At 42.0% G+C, this 23,599-nt stretch overlaps 2 pseudogenes across 1 annotated transcript; both read right to left on the bottom strand.

The window, feature by feature from the left end:
- Positions 1-7,824: 7,824 nt before the first annotated feature.
- On the bottom strand, positions 7,825-8,512 carry LOC101685234 (annotated as a pseudogene). Its single transcript, XR_001181002.2, has one exon. The product of XR_001181002.2 is annotated as an interferon alpha-1/2-like (transcript).
- A 5,223-nt stretch (positions 8,513-13,735) lies between these two features.
- LOC101676346 lies at positions 13,736-14,299 on the bottom strand (annotated as a pseudogene).
- Between the last annotated feature and the right edge of the window lie 9,300 nt (positions 14,300-23,599).

Below are 23,599 nucleotides of genomic sequence, written 5' to 3'. Positions count from 1 at the left end.
AAATTTTTTTGACTTTTGCTCTTTCCTCATTTAACATTTTTTAACTAGCTTATCTTAACAATACCTTTTATTAAAAAAAATCTTTTTTGAACCTTCATTATTATACTCATATATTATCCTTCGGTGTATCTAACTTTACTTGTATACACATAGGGTTTTTTCTTCCAAACAATTTGGGATACAACTTCTTCTAATAGGTCAAAATATACCCTAAATCTACACAGGTCTTTATTCTAGTCTCCAGCCTGAGAAAATTCTCTCCACTAATCTTATCAACTCCTTTTTTAGAAATTGTTTTTTAAAACATACAACTTTATAGTCATATTCCATCCCTTCATCGTTTACCCTTAGTAAACATACCCTTAGTATGTGTGTGTGTGTGTGTGTGTGTGTGTGTGTGTGTGTGTGTATTTTTCATTCTTTTAAATTTTCGGAGAGAGTTTATTTTAAGAGACCAAAATACACCCAAAATTATGTGTGTGACTGTTCTTGTCACCAATCCAATATACATATTTTCTTTTTTATATATTTTTCTTTTTTTAATTTTTTTTTTCTGAACTCCTATTTTCCCCATATCTTCCCCCCATGATTTGGGGTCTCTTCTGACTTGGTTAGAGCACATTTTCCTGGCATCCTAACCACACTTTTAGTATTTTATTCACTCCTTCATATATTCTTATCTGGATAAAATGAGAAGGTGGAAAAATGCACTCAAAAAAAAAAAGAAGAAGAAGAAGAACAAGAGGCAGTACCAAAGGCTAGGGACCTAATCAATATGGACTTTCATAATATCTCAGTCTAGAGTTCAAAATGATGTTCCTCAAGTTGCTAGCTGGGCTCAAAAATAAGGCATGAAAGATATTAGAGAAATCCTGTGTGGAGAAATAAAAGCCCTTTCTGGAGAAATAAAAGAACTAAAATCTAACCAAGTTGAAGTTAAAAAAGCTATTAATGAGGTACAATCAAAACTAGAGGCTAGGATAAATGAGGCAGAAGAGAGAATTAGTGATCTAGAAGACCAGATGACACAGAATAAAGAAGCTGAGCAAAAGAGAGGCACACAACTACTGGACCTTGAGGGGAGAATTCAAGAGATAAGTGATACCATAAGACAAAACAACATTAGAGTAATTGGGATTCCAGAAGAAGAAGAGAGAGATTGGGGAGCAGCAGGTATATTGGAGAGAATTATTATAGAGAATTTCCCTAATATGGCAAAGGGAACAAGCATCAAAATCCCGGAGGCACAGAGAAACCCCCTCAAAATCAGTAAGAATAGGTCCACACCCCATCAGTTAATAGTAAAATTTACAAGTCTTAGTGACAAAGAGAAAATCCTGAAAGCAGCAAGGGACAGGAAGTCTGTAACATACAATGGTAAAAATATTAGATTGGCAACAGACATTCCACAGAGACCTGGCAGGCCAGAAAGAACTGGTGTGATATATTCAGAGCACTAAGAGAGAGAAATATGTAGCCAAGAATACTATATCCAGCTAGGCTATCATTGAAAATAGAAGGAGAGATAAAAAGCTTCCAGAACAAACAAAAACAAAAACAATTTGTAAACACCAAACCAGCTCTACAGGAAATATTGAAAGGGGTCCTCTAAGCAAAGAGAGAGGCCAAAAGTAGTAGACCAGAAAGGAACAGACACAATATACAGTAAGAGTCACCTTACAGGCAATACAATGGCACTAAATTCATATTTATCAATAGTTACCCTGAATGCACATGGGGTGAAAACCCCAAGCAAAAGACACAGGGTATCAGAATCAATTAAAAAAAAAACATCAATATGCTGCCTACAAGAAACTAATTTTAGACCCGAAGACACCTCCAGATATAAAGGGGGTGGAAAAACTTTACCATGCTAATGGACATCAAAAGAAAGCTGGGGTGGCAATCCTTATATCAGATCAATTAGATTTCAAGACAAAGACTCTACAAAGAGATGACACTATATCATACTCAAAGGGTTTGTCTAACAAGAAGATTTAACAATTGGATGTATCTATGCCCCTAACAAGGGAGCAACCAATTTTATAAATCAATTAATAATAAAATCAAAGAAACACAGCGACAAGAATACAATAATAGTAGCGATCTTAACACTCCCCTCACTGAAATGGACAGATCATCCAAGCAAAAGATCAACAAGGAGGTAAAAGCCTTAAGTGACACACTGAACCAGAGGGACATAACAGATATATTCAGAACCCTCCATCTCAAAGCAACAAAAAACACGTTCTTCTCCAGTGCAACTGGAACATTCTCCAGAATACATCACATCCTGGGTCCTAAATCAGGTCTCAACTGGCATTAAAAGATTGGGATCATTCCCTGCACACTTTAAAACCATAATGCTCTGAAGCTAGAACTCCATCACAAGAAGAAATTCTGAAAGAACCCAAATACATGTAGACTAAAGTGCATCCGTCTTAAGAATGAATGTGTCAACTGGGAAATTAAAAAAGAATTGAAAAAATTAATGGAAACAAATGATGATGAAAACACAATGGTTCAAAATCTGGGGGACACAGCAAAGGCAGTCCTGAGAGGAAAATATATAGCAATACAAGCCTTTCTCAAGAAACAAGAAAGGTCTCACATACACGACCTTACTCTACACATAAAGGACCTGGAAAAAGAACAACAAGGAAAGCCTAAACCCAGCAGGAGAAAGATCAGAGCAGAAATCAATTAAATAGAAACCAAAAAAACAATAGAACAAATCAATGAAACTAGGAGATGGTTCTTTGAAAGAATGAATAAGATTGATAAACCCCGGGGCAAGACTTATCAAAAAGAAAAGAGAAAGGACCCAAATAAATAAAAGAATGAATGAAAAGAGGAGAGATCACAACCTACACCAAAGAAATACAAACAATTATAAGTACATATTATGAGCAACTATCTGCCAGCAAATTTGACAATCTGGAAGAAATGGAAACATTCCTAGAGATATATTAACTACCACAACTGGACCAGGAAAAAAGAGAAAACCTGAACAGACCCATAACCAGTAAGGAGATTGAAACAGTCATCAAAAACTCTCCAAACAAACAAGAGCCCAGGGCCAGACGGCTTCCCAGGGGGATTCTAGAAACATTTGAAGAAGAATTAATATCTATTCCCCTGAAATTGTTACAAAAAATAGAAATGGAGGGAAAACTTCCAAACTCATTTTATGAGGCCAGCATTACCTTGATCCCAAACCAGACAAAGATCCCACCAAAAAAGAGAATTACAGACCAATATCCTTGATGAACACAGATGCGAAAGTTCTCACCAAAATACTAGCCAATAGGATCCAACAGTACATTAAAAGGATGATTTACCATGACCAAGTGGGATTTATTCCTGAGCTGCTGGGTTGGTTCAACATCCACAAATCAATCGGTGTGATACAATACATTATGTGAGACAATACATTACTAAAAGAAAGAACAAGAAACATATGAGACTCTCAATAGATGCTGAAAAAGCATTGGACGAAGTACAGCACCCTTTCCTGTTCAAAATTCTTCAAAGTGTAGGGATAGAGGATACATACCTCAATATCATCAAAGCCATCTATGAAAAACCCACTCCAAATATCATTCGCAGTGGAGAAAAACTGAGAGTTTTTCCCCTAAGGTGAGGGAACACGACAGGGATGTCCATTACCACCACTGCTATTGAACATAGTAGTAGAAGTCCTAGCCTCAGCAATCAGGCAACAAAAAGAAATTAAAGGCATCCAAATAGCAAAGAAGAAGTCAAATATTCACTCTTTGCAGATGATATGATATTATATGTGGAAAACCAAATAGACACCAGTCCAAATCTACTAGAATTTGTATATGAATGCAGTAAAGTGTGAGGATATAAAATCAATGCACAGAATACAGTTGCATTTCTTTACACCAAAACAAGACAGAAGAAAGAGAACTTAAGGAATCAATTCCATTTACAACTGCACCCAAAACCATAAGATACCTAGGAAGAAACCTAACCAAAGTGGCAAAGAATTCATAGTCAGAAAACTATAAAGTATTCATGAAAGAAATTGAGGAAGACACAAAGAAATGGAAAAATGTTCCACGCTCATGGATTGGAAGAACAAATATTGTGAAAATGTCTACGCTACTAAAGCAATCTACACATTTAATGCAATCCCTATCAAAAGCCCATCCATTTTTTCAAAGAAATGAAACAAAGAATCCTATAATTTATATGGAACCAGAAGAGACCTCAAATAGCCAGAGGAATACTGAACAAGAAAGTCAAAATCGGTGGCATCACAATTCCAGACCTCAAACTCTATTGCAAAGCTGTCATCATCAAGACAGTATGGTACTGGCCCAAAAACAGACACACAGATCAGTGGAACAGAATAGAGAGCCCAGAAACAGACCCTTGACTTTATGGTCAAATATTCTTTGACAAAGCAGGAAAGAATGTCCAACGGAAAAAAGACAGTCTCTTCGACAAATTGTGTTGGGAAAATTGGACAGCCACATGCAGAGAAATGAAGCTGGACCATTTCCTTACACCACACATGAAAACAGACCAAATGGACGAAGGACCTCAATGTGAGAAAGGAATCCATCAAAATCTTTGAGGAGAACACAGGCAGCAACCTCTTTGACCTTAGCTGCAGCAATTACTTCCTAGGAACATCACCAAAGGAAAGGGAAGCAAGGGCAAACAAATGAACTGTTGGGACTTCATCAAGATCAAAAGCTCAGCAGAGCAAAGGAAACAGCTAACAAATCCAAAAGACAACTGACAGGATGGGAAAAGATATTTGCAAACGACATATCAGAAAAAGGGCTAGTATCAAAATCTATAAAGAGCTTAGCAAACCCAACACCCAAAGAACAGGTAATCGAATCAAGAAATGGGCAAAGGACATGAACAGGCATATCCACAAAGAAGACATCCAGATGGCCAACAGACACATGAAAAAGTGCTCGGTGTCAGGGAAATACAAATCAAAACCACCATGAGATACCAGCTCACACCAGTCAAAATGGCTAAAATTAACAAGTCAGGAAATGACAGATGCGGGGAGGGAGGGGAGAAAGGGGAACCTGCCTACACTGTTGGTGGGAATGCAAGCTGGTGCGACCATGCTGGAAAACAGCATGGAGGTTCCTAAGAAAGTTGAAAATAGAGCTGCCGTTCACACCAGCAATTGGACTCCTGGGTATTTACCCTAAAGATACAAATACAGTGATACGAAGGGGCACGTGCACCCGAATGTTAACAGTAGCAGTGTCCACAAGAGCCAAATTACGGAAAGAACCTAGATGTCATCAACAGATGAATGAATAAAGCAGATGTGGTGTATATATATAAAATAGAATACCATGCAGTCATCAAAAGAAATGAAATCTTGCCATTTGCAATGATGGGATGGAATTAGAGAGGTTATGCCCATTGAATGAATTCAATAAGAGAAAGACAATTATCATATAATCTCCCTGATATGAGGAAGTTGAGAAGCAACATGGGCAGTTTGGGAGTAGGAAAAGAATAAATGAAAGAAGATGGGATAGGGAGGGAGACAAACCATTAAGAGACTCTTAATCTCACAAAAGAAACTGAGGGTAGCCAGGGGAAAGAGGGTTAGGGAGACGGAGGTGAGGTTATGGACATTGGGGAGGGTATGTGCTACAGTGAGAGCTGTGAAGTGTGTAAATACAGACCTGTACCCCTGGGGCTAGTATACATTGTGTTAATAAAAAAAAATAAAAATTAAAAAATTAAATGAGTACTCATGAGACATTAGATTTTTCTGCCAATGAGATAGATGTTTGCAGCTGGCACTAGACTAACCCTTCTCCTTCCAACACGTTGCAGGCTGTTGTCCTGTCAGGGTGACCCACGGTGGGGACACTATCATAGGCCACATCCACCTAGAAGAATTCTGTGCTCCCAGTGTCCACTTGAACCTTCTCAGTCTCAGGAAGGACACAGAGATATAGTTGACTCAATGCTGCCCTACTGTCCAACTGTTCCACCTCCTGAGGATAAGTCACTAATCCAGTGGACACTTTCCCATTTCTGTTCTCCTTCCAGGTTCCACACTGCTGCTGACTTTCAACACTTACATGTTTCCAGACGTCAGTGTGGTTTTCTGAGCAAAGGAATGTCCTACTCCTGGTGTAACAAGAACTTAGTGAGTGCTCCAACACAGGCACAGTTGAGCTCCGGGATTCTTTGCACAGGAGCCCTGGAATTAGTGTGTTTCTGTGTGGGACCGGATTTCTGGGGGCCTTGAACTCCACAGCACAGCAATCAGCTGACAGGAGAGTGGAGGGAGGGCAAGTGCACACTTTGGCTTCTGTCACTGCCAGACCTTGGCTGCTTGTGGCCAATAGTGCAGGGTGAGTCTCCCAGCCTGTCCCTGGGCACCCAACCCTGAGCCCTGCCTCCTCTATGTCCCCTGGCAGGCTAAATAGCAATGCCTGGGAATGGAAAGTTGGCGGGGGTCAGGGCGCCTGGCTGGCTCAGTCCTTCAAGCATCTGCCTTGAGCTCAGGTCATCATCTCATGGTCCTAGGATAGAGTCCTACATTAGGCTACCTGCTCAGTGGGGAGTGTGCTTCTCCATCTGACCTTCCACCCTCTCATGCTCTGCCTCTCTGTCTCTCTCAAATAAAGAAATAAAATCTTTTAAAAAATGTTGGCAAGGGTACTCACTCCCCTGGCCCCTGCATTTGGCCTTTGCTGCTTGGTTCTCCAACACTTTCCAGTATTTAATAATCAAGAACATTGGGATTAAAACTGACTATGGCTATAGGGATTATCAGGACATGACTTACGCTTTGTTATAGACAGAGTAAGGAAACGGGTTTATGACAGCATTAGAACCTCTGGATGTCCACAAGTAGGCTTTATGTAGCTGGAAGAGACATTCTCAGAAGAGGTCCCATTTTGGTCACCACCCTTGTCGCACGTGGCCACCAGGAGGCGGTCTTCCCGGAGAGGACCTTCACTAGACCACCCTTCAACCTGATCCTGCTTTCTGTTTCCTTTCAGCCCCAGCTGCTGTTCCATCATATTGGATGGAAATCCGAGCAAAGCCTCTCTAGCAGGTGCTTCTGCAAAACCTAGAGATTTCAATGCATTTTTGTTGTCTACTTGCTTTATTCTGCTGCTCCTTCGAAAAAGCTTTAAGCTTAGTTGACAGCAGAATAGAAAGCTCTTGTGTGAACAGGCTAAGAGGTCAAGAGAATGAATGCCAAGGGGCTTGGGGACTTCTGACTTGTTGAGGAAGGATCCTGTTAGGACAGGGGAATGTGTTCTGGAATGAGGGTTGGGGGAGGGTAGAGGGCAGTGTGTGTGCCAGAAGGTTAAGGAAATAGCATGTTCTTCTGCACTTCCAACTAGATATTTATTCTCAACTTTCAGATGTTCATAGAAGCCACCGTCTCATCACTGATGATAAATAAAATGTTTCTTTCCAATGGAGGAAGAATGGATCAGCCTTTCCCAGAATTCCAGTTTGGGAGGCGGCCTCCTTTGCAAGTCAGGTACTGAAGTGTAGGACCACTGTTCCCACGAATTTTGGAGGAGGAGACAAACAATATTCCCATATATAGCTGTCAGAATTAAGATAAGATGATTGCTACAAATATTTATGCTGTTCCCTACAGAACATGCACAGCTAGGTTCGTTTCAGTGCATGAGTTCAGTGAATATTCATGCTCTTATGTCCTAATTGTTAAACCTGTTTGTACTCCTGAATTACACACAGCTCATGTGTTCATGTCTTCGCAACCACAGAAATGAGAGTCTCTGAGATGGCAGGACTCCAGAATATGTGATGTTATTAGTCAGAGGGAATCATTTCCATGTTGAAATGAGTCTCACTTTCACTCCTTAGTCTCTTTCGCAAGGCTGTTGATGCATACAAGGGTTTCATGATCCCTGCTCGGACCATCTCCCAGGCACAAGGGCTGTATGCTTCTTTTGCAGATAGAGGGAGATTCTCTGGAAGTAGCTCCTCAGGATGGAGTCCCCATTCACCAGGGGCAGCACTCCCACCCCTGCTTCCTGCAGGGGACAGGCTTCCAGGTGGCCCAGCTGCTCAGAAAGTCCTGAGCACAATTCCTCCAGGAGGGTCGTGTTCCAGGGAGCAGGTGAGGCCTCTGTGCAGAAGAGGTGGAAGGTCTTCTGGTTTGTCACATGGAGACAGAGAGGGCTTGAGCCTTCTGCAGCTGCTTGCCGTCAAACACCTCCTAGGGGAAGCCAAAGTTGTTTGTGTAGTTGTCACAGGAGCTAGCAGATAGTCTCCTCATTTGTCACAGGAGCATAAGGGCCCTCCAGATCTGCAGGCTGTGGTCCTGAGGCAGGTCACATCCCAGAGAGCCGAGGGAGTGGCAGCTGAGCACCACCAGGGCCACCAAGAAGGAACAGGGAAGAGCCACTGGGGATCCTGCAGGTGCTGTTGGCCTGGTTGGGGTGGGCACGTCTGGGACCCGTGGCTCTAGCTTCTCTGAACGTGTTCTCTTGTGCATGTGACTTAAGTAGGCGTTTTTAATTTCTGAATGTTTCCTTTCCTTTCTACTTCTCTTTTTGCTTTCCTTTCTACACTTTCTTCTGGAGTTTAGAGCATAGGTTTCTCAACTGTTTCTTTTGCCTATTGCCGCCTCCTCTCACAGTCTTTCGAATACTTGTGTAATTGAACCTTCCAACAAAACGTGGTAACACAGATCTAAATTCTATATTGTTATGTATTTATAGCTCTGCTTTATAGATTAAAGAGACAGAGTTCATTTTACTCTGTTTAATTCAGAATTAAGATGGACGAAAAATTTCAACTGAAAGCTATATTTTAAAGCTAATTACTCTTTCCTGGATATCTGAATATGATGAATGACTTCTACATTTTTCTTACTTAAATGGAAATATGAAAGTACAATGCAAATTAAGTATTTCTAGAAAGACAATACTATCGGTGTCACTAGATACACGAGAATCATTCCAAATTGCTAACAGCCAATGAATTTTTCAAACATTTATTGGATATTTGTTTTTACTGTAGTGTATTTTAGTATGGCCTCAATGAGAAAATGATTTTTAACTTCACTTGATGCTGGATACTCAACAAGTTAGCCTAAAAATATTTTCTCTTTTTAGTACCAGATAGAATTCCTGATTTGATGAATGCATTTTGAAGAATTAAATGATTATGTAGAATCTATTTGTATTTGATTTCCAAAGCCCGCATCAAAACAAGGCTCAAACACCAGCAACATCCACAAGACAGCCCATGGCATGTTGAAGCCTTGTTCCCAGCCCTAGAACTACTTGTTACATTGTTGGAAGCAATTGGAACAAGTGTTCCCTCTGGTGGGGGGATGCCGAAATGTGGGAGTGACCTTGAAGCTCCAGAGCAAGAAGGGTGGGGAAAAACTCTGGACCTTTTGCTCACTTTTACTAGAAACCGATCTGCAGTTTTTGAAAAAAAAAATAAAAAATAAAAATAAAGTATTTTTGTTGAAGTTCATGGCTTTAACACTAGCAGAGTCCTTAATTCCAGGAAAGTTTTTAGTTGTTTGTGTTTCTTTGCTTACTCTGGAAGAAAATCTCCCACCAGGGGACAGACTTCTACATACAACACAAACCCATGTGCACACCTGGTCACTGTCTAGCCCACCCTGCGCCCTCGCGGCAGCCTCCCCTACAAGACAGTGACGGGCCACAGAACAGCAGCCTCCTGCTCCTATCTCCTCTCTGCTCCTGCCACTGTGACATCACTGCAGTGGGGACATTCCCTCAGGTCAGCAATAGTCACCAGGAGAAAAAAAACAATAAGGCTTCTGCTAGGAGAGTTTCGAAAAAACCTGGAAGTTTCACACAACTTGTGTTCTTCTTTGTGGCTTTGTAATTGGAAGTAAAAGGGCCAGACAGAAACCACAAAGGAAAAGGAAGCAGCTGTGTGAATGGGCAGGAGAGGCTCCTGAGGAGGGAGGGGGAGGGGAGCTCACAGGAGGTTTCTCCACTGGGGAGAGGGAAAATCTGTGATTGGAGAGTGAAAGGATGGGATCTCGGAGGGCGTGGAGGAAGGGGACATGTGCTGTACCAGAACATATGGAGTATGCAGACATAGGCACAGTATATATGTATATGTATTACATTACTGTGTAACTAATTACATTCAGTGGATAGGACACCCGGTCCCAATGAGTATTTTATTTTTTTCCACAACAGTATTTTGGAGGATCTGCCCTTTGTAGTCAGATACAGGGGAAAGCCTACGAGAAGATCAATATTAGGGAAAACATAAACTAATAGTCCCCATCTATTACACTCTCAGTGGAACATACTAGATGCTTTGAAATGTGCCACTTCACAATCACAACAGCTCTAGGAATATTTCCACCTCACTTTACATCCGGGGAAACTGAGCTATAGAGTGTTCAAGTGAGGTTTTCATGATCAAACAACGAGGTGGAAGCAGAATCCAGATGCAGGGCACAGTCCTGTAGCCAAGGTCATAAATTCCTGCCTGAGGTTCTTCTTGGAAAACTCTGAAACTTCCCTTCTTCAAAACTTCCTGGAGATCATTCTTCCCTGGTTGCGTCCCACCTGCTCTGGCTGCTCCATCACTGTGACCCTGACAGGCCCCCTTCTCCTTCTCAACCTTAAATGTTCCAGATTCTCTGAAGCTTTAGGACATCTTCTCATTTCACTCATGTCAGACAGATGGACTTTCGGTACAGTGCCTCGATTTCCAAATACGAAAAGGAAATTGCGATTTAATGTCTCCAGGACGTGCATTGTTGGAGAGTCAAGACTCACCCTTGCATCTCCAGTGGGAAGTCCGCTGTCCCCTCTTCCTCCCTTTCCTCCTTCAGGCTCCTGGTCACAGATCCCCCTGGCCTCTAACACTGTGAAGAGGTAGACTCAGACTACTCTAGAATGATTGCTTTCCCTGCAAAGCCAGCAGATTTCCCTCTGCTCTTCACAGGGGCAGCCTAGTGGTGATTCCAAAGGTACAACTCACAAACCAGTGGGCTGCACCAACTAGGGAGGACTGGACATTGTAACTACCCAGTGGAAACACACAGAGCCTCGAACCATGCTTCTATAACAGCTCAAGTTCCTATCACTGCCTGCTTCTGGCGAGTGTGATTGTCTGCGTGCTCCTTTTTCTCCTGGTACCAGCGCTGAGACTAGCCCTGGGACCTCAGCTGTGAGTGGATCTAAGAAGAGTTGTTGTTTTCCATCTTCTTGCATTTGGGAGTTGTTCGTTTTGTTCTTGTTGCTGCCGCTGTGAGGTCAGGAAAACTGTTCCAAATGGTTCTGTGTTGATCCAAAAACGAGAGGATCCTGCAATATGTGAACACATGAACAACTTCAGGCTAGCTCTGTCCTGTGATGGAGACCCTTAGGGACAGTCCTGTCACAGACACATTTTACCCACAATGCTGAGTAACTTAACTCAACACATTGTATGGCTGAAGCAGAAAGAGGAGTCGTTAGAAAGATGGAACTCATGGCTATGTGGCTTAGTGTTGTAGGTCAAGAATATCATTTGCAGGTCCCTTTCTTGCTTTCTTCCTTTTTATCATTTCCCTGTCCTTATGTCTTCATTTGAATATGAAGAGATGGGTCGCTGGATTTTGACTCAGACTCCTTCCCAGGTAGTCACTTTGTTTCTTCTGTCTCTGATGGAGATGGATTCTCTGGAAGCACGTCTTCAAGGCTAGGGCAGGGCCCTCAAACCCAGGGGCGGCTCCCCCACTCCCATCGCAGGTACCACACAGGTTCCCAGGGTTCTGGCTGCCCCAGCAGGGACGGGTTCAGGCAGCAAACGGCGGGGCCCAGTGAGGAAGAGGGTGAAGGTCAGCTGAAGCATCTCAAGGAGGACAGACTTGGTGTGGACCTCTTGGAAGTGGCAGCCATGCACCTTGTCCCAGTGGAGGTGTCCCTGGTTCAGGAGAAGGAACTGATGTTCCTCCTCTGTTCAGAAGCAGCAGGTACACCTGTGAAGCTGCCCGGGGCCAGGAGGCAGCTCACAGCCCAGAGCTGAGATACTGCCACAGGGATCCAGGAGGAGCCCAGCAGAGGGGATGGGCGCTGCACCTGAGGGCTTCTGGTGGCCTGGCGGACCAGTGCGGGGTTCCCTGGCCGCTCATTCATCTCCAGTTCTTTCTATTCATGAGTCTTCAATAGAATAGGGTAATTTTCATTTGCAGAATGTTCCCGTACACTTTTCATGCCTTTTCATTTTGTTTGCTTTTCTTTATATATGCTTTACATGACTTAGAAGACATTTGAAGACATCGCCCATTTCAATTATAAGTTCATTTTTTCATGGAAATTTAATTAGCCCAAGGAAGGTAAATCTCCCAGATCTATATTCTATCTATAGTCACTAGCTTCTGTTCTGTTTCTCGCCTTTCCTCTGCCGCCAGTATGGTTTCTGGTGAGTAATTCCGTCAAAACAGGTGGTCCCCGTGGTCACAACCCTTCTACTTCCCAGCTTCATGGACCCTTTCCATGCGCCCTTTGCTATGATGCAATTCCTTGAAGTGTTTCTCCGCTTTGAAATAGACTCTTAACCAATATTCGCTCTTATACTACTGCCTTAGCGCCATTCCACCTTTGTTTGCAGTGTAGCTCTTTTCTCCCTTAACCAGGGGAGGCTTGAGGCACCATTTCTCATTCTACGCTCTCTTCCCAGGCAACCACTTCCTTCCCTGGGCTTTATGTGAATGGAATGACTTGTAAATGGCAGGATCAAGGATCCACTTGTTTGTTTTGTTTTGTTTTGTTTTGTGTTTTTGTGTTTTTTAAAGATATTATTGATTTATATGACACACAGAGAGACAGGGAGCACAAGCAGGGGGAGTGTGAGAGGGAGAAGCAAACTCCCAGCTGAACAGGGAGCTCGACACAGGGCTTGATCCCATGCCCCAGCATCATGACTGAAGCCTAAGGCAGACACTTAACCAACTCAACCACGGGTGCCCCTGAACAGTCCAATTGTAAAGAATATTCGTACTTGGGTGTCTACCAGTGTGATGTAGAACATATCCGGTGCTTTTCATTTTTTTCCTCACAGGTCTGCTTCCTTTTCTACTTACAGAATTCATATTATCCCTTCTTCTCACTCTTCTCTTTAACATAAATGATATTACTTCACAACAGTTGTTGTCCCAAGGTTAGTTTTTGTACAAAATCCAAGATACAGACACAGCTTTGGACTTGGGAAGTAAGCCTTTCCGGTGACGACAGCATGCAAAGTGACTTCCAGGAAGTCGATGCGATTACTTCTAATGTGAAAATGAAATAACGAGTGAGAGAGTGGTACAATCTGTTCTTTCATCAGGGTGTAATCAGACATGTTTCCTGCTTCAATAAACAAACGCAAGAAGTTTTCTATAGAAACATTTAATGAACAGAAAATAAAGAATTTAATATACATAAAACATATAGAATTCTCTTAATCACAAAGGGTAGGTACAACTAATATAATACAATAAAAAAATAAAAAATCTTATAAATAGTGAAAAAAATAAATAGCTAAATAGGCAGATCAGCATGGTCATCTGAAGGTGACAGGTGTATAGTAACGTTGACTTCAAGTTGCTTAATACTCCTGAATACATGTGACAAATTAATTCAGTTTATATCATGATGACAGCAGAAATGAGAGTCTTTGCACTGCAGGACACATGGGAGTGTGATAGTATTCTTCAGAGAGAATCATTCCCGTCTTGAAAGGGGTGTCACTTCCTGCTCCACAATCTCTTATGCAAGACTGTCGATGCTTACAAAGGTTTCATGATCTCTGCTCGGACCATTTCCCAGGCACAAGGGCTGTATTGCTTCTCTTGCAGATAGAGGGAGATTCTCTGGAAGTAGTTCCTCAGGATGGAGTCCCCATTCACCAGGGGCAGCTCTCCCACCCCTGCCTCCTGCAGGGGACAGGCTTCCAGGTGGCCCAGCTGCTCAGAAAGTCCTGAGCACAATTCCTCCAGGAGGGTCGTGTTCCAGGGAGCAGGTGAGGCCTCTGTGCAGAAGAGGTGGAAGGTCTTCTGGTTCATCACATGGACGACTGACAGGGCTTGAGCCTTCTGTAGCTGCTTGCCGTCAAACACCTCCTGGGGAAAGCCGAAGTCGTTTGTGTAGTTGTCACAGGAGCTAGCAGATAGTCTCCTCATTTGTCACAGGAGCATCAGGGCCCTCCAGTTCAGCAGGATGTGGTCCTGAGGCAGGTCACATCCCAGAGAGCCGAGGGAGTGGCAGCTGAGCACCACCAGGGCCACCAAGAAGGAGCAGAGCAGGGCCATTGGGGATCCTGCAGGTGCTGTTGGCCTGGCTGGGGTGGGTACGTCTGGGACCCATGGCTCTAGCTTCTCTGAACATCTTCTCTTGTGTGTGAGGCTTAAGAAGGGGGTATAGAAGTTTTCAATTTCTGAACGTTTCCCTTACCTTCTACTTCTCTTTTTGCTTTCCTTTCTACATTTTCTACTTGGGTTTGCAGCATGGGTTTTTCAACTATGTATTATTTTCTTTAATTATTATCCTTGCCTCCAGAATCTTTTTGGATGTTTTTTAATGGAAATTTCCAAGAAAACTTAATAGTAGGGAGACACAGTATATATCATTATTTAATGTATTTTTGTCTGTGCTTCAAGATTAAAAAAAAAAGTATAACGTTTATTGAAATTGGGGTCCAGAATTACTAAAAATTTTAAGCTAATAGTTACATTTTACAGCTATTGATGCTTATGTATATAAGTAAACTTGATGAGTGACTTATAATTTCTTTACATGTATACAGTGAAGTATATGGAGTACATATGCAAATTAACAATTTCAAATTGGACATAATAACGTCAGTGTACCTGAACATTTACAATCAATCCAGATTGCTAAATGCAAGTAAAAACTGGAATTATTTACTTAACATGTGTTTTTTAGTGCACTGAATTTGAATGTTGCCTCATATGACAAAATCATTTTTTTAAGATGTTTATTTATTTGACAGACAGAAAGATACAGAGAGAGTACAAGTAGACAGAACAATGGGCAGACAGTGAGGGATAAGCAGGCTCCCAACGAGCAGGGAGCCTGATGGGAGGCTCCAACCCAGTACCCTGGGATCATGACCTGAGTTGAAAGCGGCCGCCCAACTGACTGAACCCCCCAGGCACAACGACAACCTCATCTTTAACTTCACCTGCTACTATGTACTCTGGAAGTTATTGTCAAAATGTTTTTTCTGTTTAACACTAGATAACTGCTGAGGTGTTGAATGAGTTTTATAGAGCTAAATCATAAAATTTAATGTATTTGTGTTTTCATTTCCAAAGCCTGAATCACAACTTGGCTCTGAGGAGAGATGAGAGGAGTCACACCAACCAGCTCACAAGAGATTGGCGACCAGGACTCAGCTGATGACCCTCTCTGGAAGGAGACAGGACCCTCGCCCTGCCTGGGAGCTCTACCTACCTGTTAAATCCATTCAGGCCTGGAAAAGGTTGCCTGAGAAATCCAGTATGAAGACGAGGGGAACTGAAAGATCCTACATGATTCTGCTCTGCACCTGGATTAGAATAATGATGAGGATCTTTCAAATGACACCACTAAAACTAACTGCAGTCTAACCCTTCTGAGATCCTTGAAACCATTACCTCTGTCTTCTCATTAACCCCATTTGGATCCCGCTTATTTCTGCAGCTGTTTGGAGAGAAAAAGAAACCTGGATTTAGAATGTTTCAGATCAAACCAATATCCAAGGTGGAACACAAAGGAGTTGTGAGATAATGTCTGGTCTGGAAGCAGCTGTTAAAACATGTGAGGAATAGAAATGGACAGAGGACTCCAGAACCAGGAGAGTCCATGGCATGAAGTCAGTCAGGTGGAGAGGGTGAGGGATCAAGGACTCTAGATTGCACTGTAGATGCCAAAGGCTTGTTGACTGTGGTTGTGTGTGGCAACAGGGGGTGTGGGAGGATGCAGGACTGACTTGAAGTTCCTAAGACAAGTTGTCAGGATCCCTATTAAACACTCATGATAGTGGGGGGGGGGGTCAAGATGGCAGAGAAGTAACAGGCTGAGATGACATCAGGTAGCAGGAGATCAGCTAGATAGTGTATCCAACCATTCCAAACAGCTACACTCTAACAGAAGATCGAAGAAGAACAGCAATTCTAGAAACAGAGAATCAACCACTTTCTGAAAGGTGGGACCTGTGGATAAGTGAATTTAAAGTGATGGAAAAATAGACTGCAGGGGGATGATCTGGCTCCCTGCAAGCAGTGGATCAATGGAGCACAAAATTAGAACTTCTAAAAATCTGTTCCACTGAGGGACATCACTCCAGATGGTAAGCCAGGGTGAAGCCCAGGTGGGAATAGCATGATCCCACATCCTTCGGTGTTCAAGAAGGGTTGGGGTTGTTTGAGTGTCACAGAGCTCCCAGGTATTAGAGCCAGGAAGCCGGTTACAGAGACTGAGCTGAGAAATGAGTTCTGAACTCGGAGTTACCTTAAGCTGTGATCCGTGGCATAGGCAGACCCCTTCTCTGTGAGCATGGACCCCACAAGGTCCTGGGAGATCCTCAGAAGAGCGCAGGGATCTCCTGGGTTTGGAGACTTCAGGCGGGGCTGTGTGCCAGAGTGGCTTGGTCACAGGCTGGGGGAGCTCAAAGCGGGGCTATAGGCCAGGCAGATGCAAATGATTGAGCACTTTTCTCCAAGGGTGCACTGAGGAGTAGTGCTCCGAACCCTCAGCTCCTCTGGGCCAGAGATTCGGAGGCCACCATTTTCATGCCATCCTCCATAACTCTATGAAAAGTGTTCAGGGATCAAAAGCTCCACAGGGGAACCCCAACAGATTACTTAGCCCGGCTCCTGGTAAGGGCAGTACAATTCCACCTTGGGCAAACACACTTGAGAATCACTACAATGGGCCCCTCCCCTAGAAGATCAGGAAGAAATTCAGCCAAGACTGAGTTCACTATGAAGAAGAACAGCATAATTCCAGAGAAGGAGCAAGCAAAGCATGGAATTCATGGCTTTCTCCCCATGATTCTTAGTCTTGTACAGTTAATTAATTCTTTTGAATTTTATTTTTTTCTTAAGCTAAATCTTTTTTAACCTTTACTCTTTTCTCTTTTAACTTTTAAACCAGTTTATCTCAACAATACCTTACATTTAAAAAAAAACTTTTTTGAACCTTCATTATTATAGTCATATTTTATCCTTCATTGTATCTACCTTTATTGTTTGTATACACATACGGATTTTTCTTTTAAAAAATTTTGGGTTACAACTTCTTCTAATAGCTCAAAATATACCCTAAATCTAGCACAGGTCTTTGTTCTACTCTCCAGCCTAGCAAAGTCTCTTCACTTATCTTATCAAGTCCTTTTTTACAAATTCTTTTTTAAAAGTTTTATCTTTATAGTCATATTCCATACCTACATCATGTTTACTCTTAGAGTGTGTGTGTGTGTGTGTGTGTGTGTGTGTGTGTTTTATTCATTCTTTAAAATTTGGGGAGATAGTGTCTTTTAAGAGACTAAAATACTTCCAACATTAAGTGGATGACTCTGTTCTAGTCACCAATCTAATATATATACATATATTTTTCTTTATTTAATTTTTTTTTATCTGAACTCTTTGTACCCCATTTCTTCCCCCCATGATTTGGGTTTATTCTGATTTAGTTAGAGCACATTTTCCTGGGGTCCTTGTCACCCTTTTAGTATTTTATTCACTCCTTCATATATTCTTATCTGGATAAAAGGATAAAGTGAGAAAATGCACTGCAAAAACAAAACAAACAAACAAGAGGCAGTACTGAAGGCTAGGGACCTAATCAATATGGACTTTCGTAATATGTCAGATCTAGAGTTCAGAATGATGATTGTCAAGGTGCCAGCTGGCCTGAAAAAAGACATGGAAGATATTAGATAACCCTATCTGCAGAAATAAAGGCCCTTTCTGAGAAATAAAAGAACTTAAATCTAACCAATTTGAAATTTTAAAAAAGCTATTAATGAGGTACAATAAAAACTAGAGGCTCTTACTGCTAGGATAAATGAGGCAGAGGAGAGAATTAGTTATATAGAAGACCAGATGACAGAGAAGAAAGAAGCTGAGCAAAAGAGAGACAACAAACAATGACTAGACCATGAGGGGAGAATTCGGGAGATAAGTGACACTGTAAGATGAAACAACATTAGAATAATTGGGATTCCAGAAGAAGAAGAAAGAGAGAGGGGAGCAGAAGGTATATTGGAGAGAAATATTGTAGAGAATTTCCCTAATATGGCAAAGGGAACAAGCATCAAAATCCCAGAGGCACAGAGAACTTCCCTCAAAATCAATAAGAACAGGTCCACACAACATCAGCTAATAGTAAAATTTACAAGTCTTAGTGACAAAGAGAAAATCCTGAAAGCAGCAAGGGACAGGAAGTCTGTAACATACAATGGTAAAAATATTAGATTGGCAACAGACTTATCCACAGAGACCTGGCAGGCCAGAAAGAACTGGTGTGATATATTCTGAGCACTCAAGGAGAAGAACATGCAGCCAAGAATACTATATCCAGCTAGGCTATCATTGAAAATCGAAGGAGAGATAAAAAAAACTTCCAGGAAGAACAAAAACAAAAACAATTTGTAAACATCAAAACAGTTCTACAGGAAATATTGAAGGGGGTCCTCCAAGCAAAGAGAGAACCCAAGAGTAGTAGACCAGAAAGGAACAGAGACAATATACAGTAAGAGTCACCCTATAGACAATACAGTGGCACTAAATTCATATCTCTCAATAGTTACCCTGAATGTAAATGAGCTAAATGCCCCAAGCAAAAGACACAGGGTATCAGAATGGATAAAAAAAAAAAAAAACCATCAATATGTTGCCTACAAGAAACTCATTTGAGACCCAAGACACCTCCAGATTTAAAGTGAGGGGGTGGGAAATAATTTACTATGTTAATAGACATCAAAAGAAAACTGGGGTGGCAATCCTTATATCAGATCAATTAGATTTCAAGACAAAGACTCTAATAAGAGATGAGGAAGGACACTATATCATACTCAAAGATCTAACAATTGGATGTATCTATGCCCCTAACATGGGAGCAACCAATTTTATAAATCAATTAATAATAAAATCAAAGAAACACAGCGACAAGAATACAATAATAGTAGCGATCTTAAAATGGACTCTTAAAATGGACTCACTGAAATGGACAGATCATCCAAGCAAAAGATCAACAAGGAAATAAAGGCCTTAAGTGACACACTAAACCAGAGGGACATAACAGATATATTCAGAACATTCCATCTCAAAGCAAAAGAAAACACATTCTCCTCCAGTGCACATGGAACATTCTCCAGAATACATCACATCCTGGGTCCTAAATCAGGTCTCAACTGGTATCAAAAGATTGGGATCATTCCTGATTACTTTCACACCACAATGCTCTAAAACTAGAACTCCATCACAAGAAGAAATTCTGAAAGAACCCAAATACATGTAGACTAAAGTGCATCCGTCTTAAGAATGAATGTGTCAACTGGGAAATTAAAAAAGAATTAAAAAATTAATGGAAACAAATGATGATGAAAACACAATGGTTCGAAATCTGGGTGACACAGCAAAGGCAGTCCTGAGAGGAAAATATATAGCGATACAAACCTTTCTCAAGAAACAAGAAAGGTCTCACATACACGACCTAACCCTACCCATAAAGGACCTGGAGAAAGAACAACAAGGGAAGCCTAAACCCAGCAAGAGAAGAGAAGTAATAAAGATCAGAGCAGAAATCAATGAAATAGACACCAAAAAAAAAAAAAATCGAACAGATTGATGAAACCAGGAGCTGGTTCTTTCAAAGAATGAATAAGATTGATAAACCCCTGGGCCAGACTGATCAAAAAGAAAACAAAAAGGAACCAAATAAATTAAAGGAGAGACCACAACCAACACGAAAGAAATACAAACAATTATAAGAACATATTATGAGCAAATATACACCAGCAGATTTGACAATTTGACAATCTTCCAGTTTTGACAATCTGGAAGAAATGGATACATTCCCAGTGACATATAAACTACCACAACTGCACCAGAAAGAAGGAGAAAACCTGAACAGACCCATAACCAGTAAGGAGATTGAAGCAGTCATCAAAAATCTCCAAAGAAACAAAAACCCAGGGCCATACGGCTTCCCAGGGGAATCCTACCAAACATTTAAAGAAGTACTCATTCCTATTCTCCTGAAACTGCTCCAAAAAATAGAAATGGAAGGAAAACTTCCAAACTCATTTTATGAGGCCAGCATTACCTTGATCCCAAAACCAGACAAGGACCCCATCAAAAAGAATTATAGACCAATATCCTTGAAGAATACAGATGCGAAAATTCTCACCAAAACACTAGCCAATAGGATCCAACAGTACATTAAAAGAATGATTTACCATGACCAAGTGGGATTTAATCCTGAGCTGCTGGGTTGGTTCAACATCCGCAAATCAATCAATGTGATACAATACATTATGTGATACAATACATTACTAAAAGAAAGAACAGGAACCATAGGATACTCTCAATAGATGCTGAATAAGCACTGGACAAAGTACAGCATCCTTTCCTGTTCAAAATTCTTCAAAGTGTAGGGATAGAGGGTACATACCTCAATATCATCAAAGCCATCTATGAAAAACCCACTCCAAATATCATTCGCAGTGGAGAAAAACTGAGAGTATTTCCCCTAAGGTGAGGGAACACGGCAGGGATGTCCATTACCACCACTGCTATTGAACATAGTAGTAGAAGTCCTAGCCTCAGAATCAGACAACAAAAAGAAATTAAAGGCATCCAAACTGGCAAAGAAGAACTCAAACTATCACTCTTTGCAGATGAGATGATACTATATGTGGAAAACCCAAAAGACACCAGTCCAAATCTGCTAGAATTTGTATAGGAATTCAGTAATGTGACAGGATATAAAATCAATGCACAGAAATCACTTGCATTTCTTTACACCAAAACAAGACAGAAGAAAGAGAAATTAAGGAATCAATCCCGTTTACAATTGCGCCCAAAACCATAAGATACCTAGGAATATACTTAATCAAAGAGGCAAAGAATTCATATTGAATACTATAAAGTACTCATGAAAGAAACTGAGGAAGACAAAAGGAAATGGAGAAATGTTCCACGCTCATGGATTGGAAGAACAAATATTGTGAAAATTTCTACACTACCTAAAGCAATCGACACATTTATGCAATCCCTATCAAAAGCCCATCAATTTTTTTCAAATAAATGGAACAAAGAATCTTACAATTTATATGGAACCAGAAAAGACCTTGAATAGCCAGAGGAACACTGAAAAAGAAAGCCAAAGTGGGTGGCATCACAATTACAGACTTCAAAAGACATTAGATTTTTCTGCCAATGAGATCTATGTTTGCGGCTGGCACTAGACTGACCCTCCTTCTTCGAACACATTGCAGGCAGCTGTCCTGTCAGGGTCACCCATGGTGGGGACACTACCATGGGCCACATCTGCCTAGAAGAACTCTGTTCTCCCAGCGTCCACATGAAGCATCTCAGTCTGGGGAAGGACCCAGAGAGACAGTTGACTCGATGCTGCCCTATTGTCCTACTGTTCCACCTCCTGAGGATAAGTCACTAAACCAGTGGACACTTACCCATTTCCACTCTTCTTCCAGGTTCCCACACTGCTGCTGACTTCCAACACTTTCATGTTTCCAGAATCAGCTGTGGTTTTCTAAGCAAAGGAGTGTCCTATTCCTGGTGTAACGAGAACTTAGGCAGCGCTCCAACACAGGCACAGTTGAGCTCCGGGATTCTTTGCTGAGGGGCCCTGGAATTAGCATGTTTCTGTGTGGGACCAGACATCTGGGGGCCTTGAGCTCCACAGCACAGGAATCAGTTGACAGGGAGGGTGAGGGAGGGCAAGTGGGCACTCTGGTTTCTGAAGCTGCCAAACCTTGGCTGTGTGTGGCCAGTAGTGCAGGGTGAGTCTCCCAGCCTGACCGCGGACAACCAACGCTGAGCCCTGCCTCCTCTACCTCCCCTGGCAGGCTGAATAGCAATGCCTGGGAGTAGAAAGTTGGTTGGGGTTGGGGCGCCTGGCTGGATCAATCCTTTAAGCATCAGCTGTGAGCTCAGGTCATCATCTCATGGTCCTATGATCGAGTCCTACATTAACGCTATTTGCTTAGTGGGGAGTGTGCTGCTCCATCGGACCAACCCCCTCCCAGGCTCTGCCTCTCTGTCTCTCTCAAATAAAGAAATAAAATCTTTAAAAAAATGTTGGCAGGGATGTTCATTCCCCTCGCCCCTGCCTGCTTCGTTCCACAACACTTTCCAGTATTTAATAATCAATAACACTGGGATTGAAACCAACTATGGCGATAGGGGTTTTCAGGACAAGACTTATCCTTTGTCATAGACAGAGTAAGGAAACGGTTTTATGACAGCATTAGAATCTCTGGGTGTCCACAAGTAGGCTTTTTGTAGCTGGAAGGGACATCCTCAGGAAGGGGTCCCATTTTGGTCACCACCCTGTCACATTTGGCCACCAGGGGGCGGCCTCCCAAAGAGGGAGCTGCACTAGGCTACCCTTCAACCTGTTCTGCTTTCTGTTTCCTTTCAGCCCCAGCTGCTATTCCATCACATTGGATCGAAATGGGAGCAAAGCCTCTCCAGCAGGTGCTGCTGCAAAACCTAGAGATTTCAATGCATTTTTGCTTTCTACTTGCTTTCTTGTGCTGCTCCTAGGAAAACCTTTAAGCTGAGATGACAGCAAAACAGAAAGCTGTTGTGTGAACAGGCTGAGAGGTCAAGAGAGTGAATGCCAAGGGAGCTGTGGGGACTACTGCCTTGGCAAGGAAGGTAACTGTTAGGACAGGGGAGTGTGTTCTGGAATGAGAATGGGGTGGTGGGTAGAGGGCAGGGTGGGTGCCAGAAGTTAAGGAAATAGCATGTTCTTCTGCACTTCCACTACATATTTATTCTCAACTCTCAGATGTTTGCAGAAGGCACTGGTGAAAAATAAAAACCCTTCTTGGCAATGGCGCATGAATGGGTCAGCCTTTTCTAGAATTCACAACAGAATTCCAGTTTGGGAGGCTGCCTCCTTTGCAAGTCAGGTACTGCAGTGTAGGCCACACTGTTCCCAAGAATTTTGTAGGAGGAGACAAACAATATTCTCATATATAGCTGTCAGAATTAAGATAAGACTCGCGCTACCATATTTATGCCATTCTGTACAGAAGATGCACTGCTAGGTGCCTTTCAGTGCATGAGTTCAGGAATATTCATGCTATTTTATCATAATTGTTAAACCTGCTTTTACTCCTGAATTATGCGCAACTCACTATTGCTCCACGGATTTCCATGATTCATGTATTTTCAGCTGATTGGACCAATGATTTCTCATTGTTCTAAACATTAGGAGAGAAAATGCTTAACCAGGCTTCCCACCTTTATTTTTGAAGAAAGTCTGTCACTGTTTATGTGCATGAGAATCTTGTGATGTGGATATCCACCAACCATTGTGGTATTCCGAAAATGAGGAAATACTAGCAG

Source organism: Mustela putorius, unplaced genomic scaffold (assembly GCF_011764305.1).
Source record: "Mustela putorius furo isolate JIRA1106 unplaced genomic scaffold, ASM1176430v1.1 tig00000421_pilon_pilon_pilon, whole genome shotgun sequence".
Taxonomy (NCBI): Eukaryota; Metazoa; Chordata; class Mammalia; order Carnivora; family Mustelidae; genus Mustela; species Mustela putorius.
Note: the sequence above shows the minus strand (reverse complement) of the source record. Positions and strands in the feature narration are given on the sequence as shown.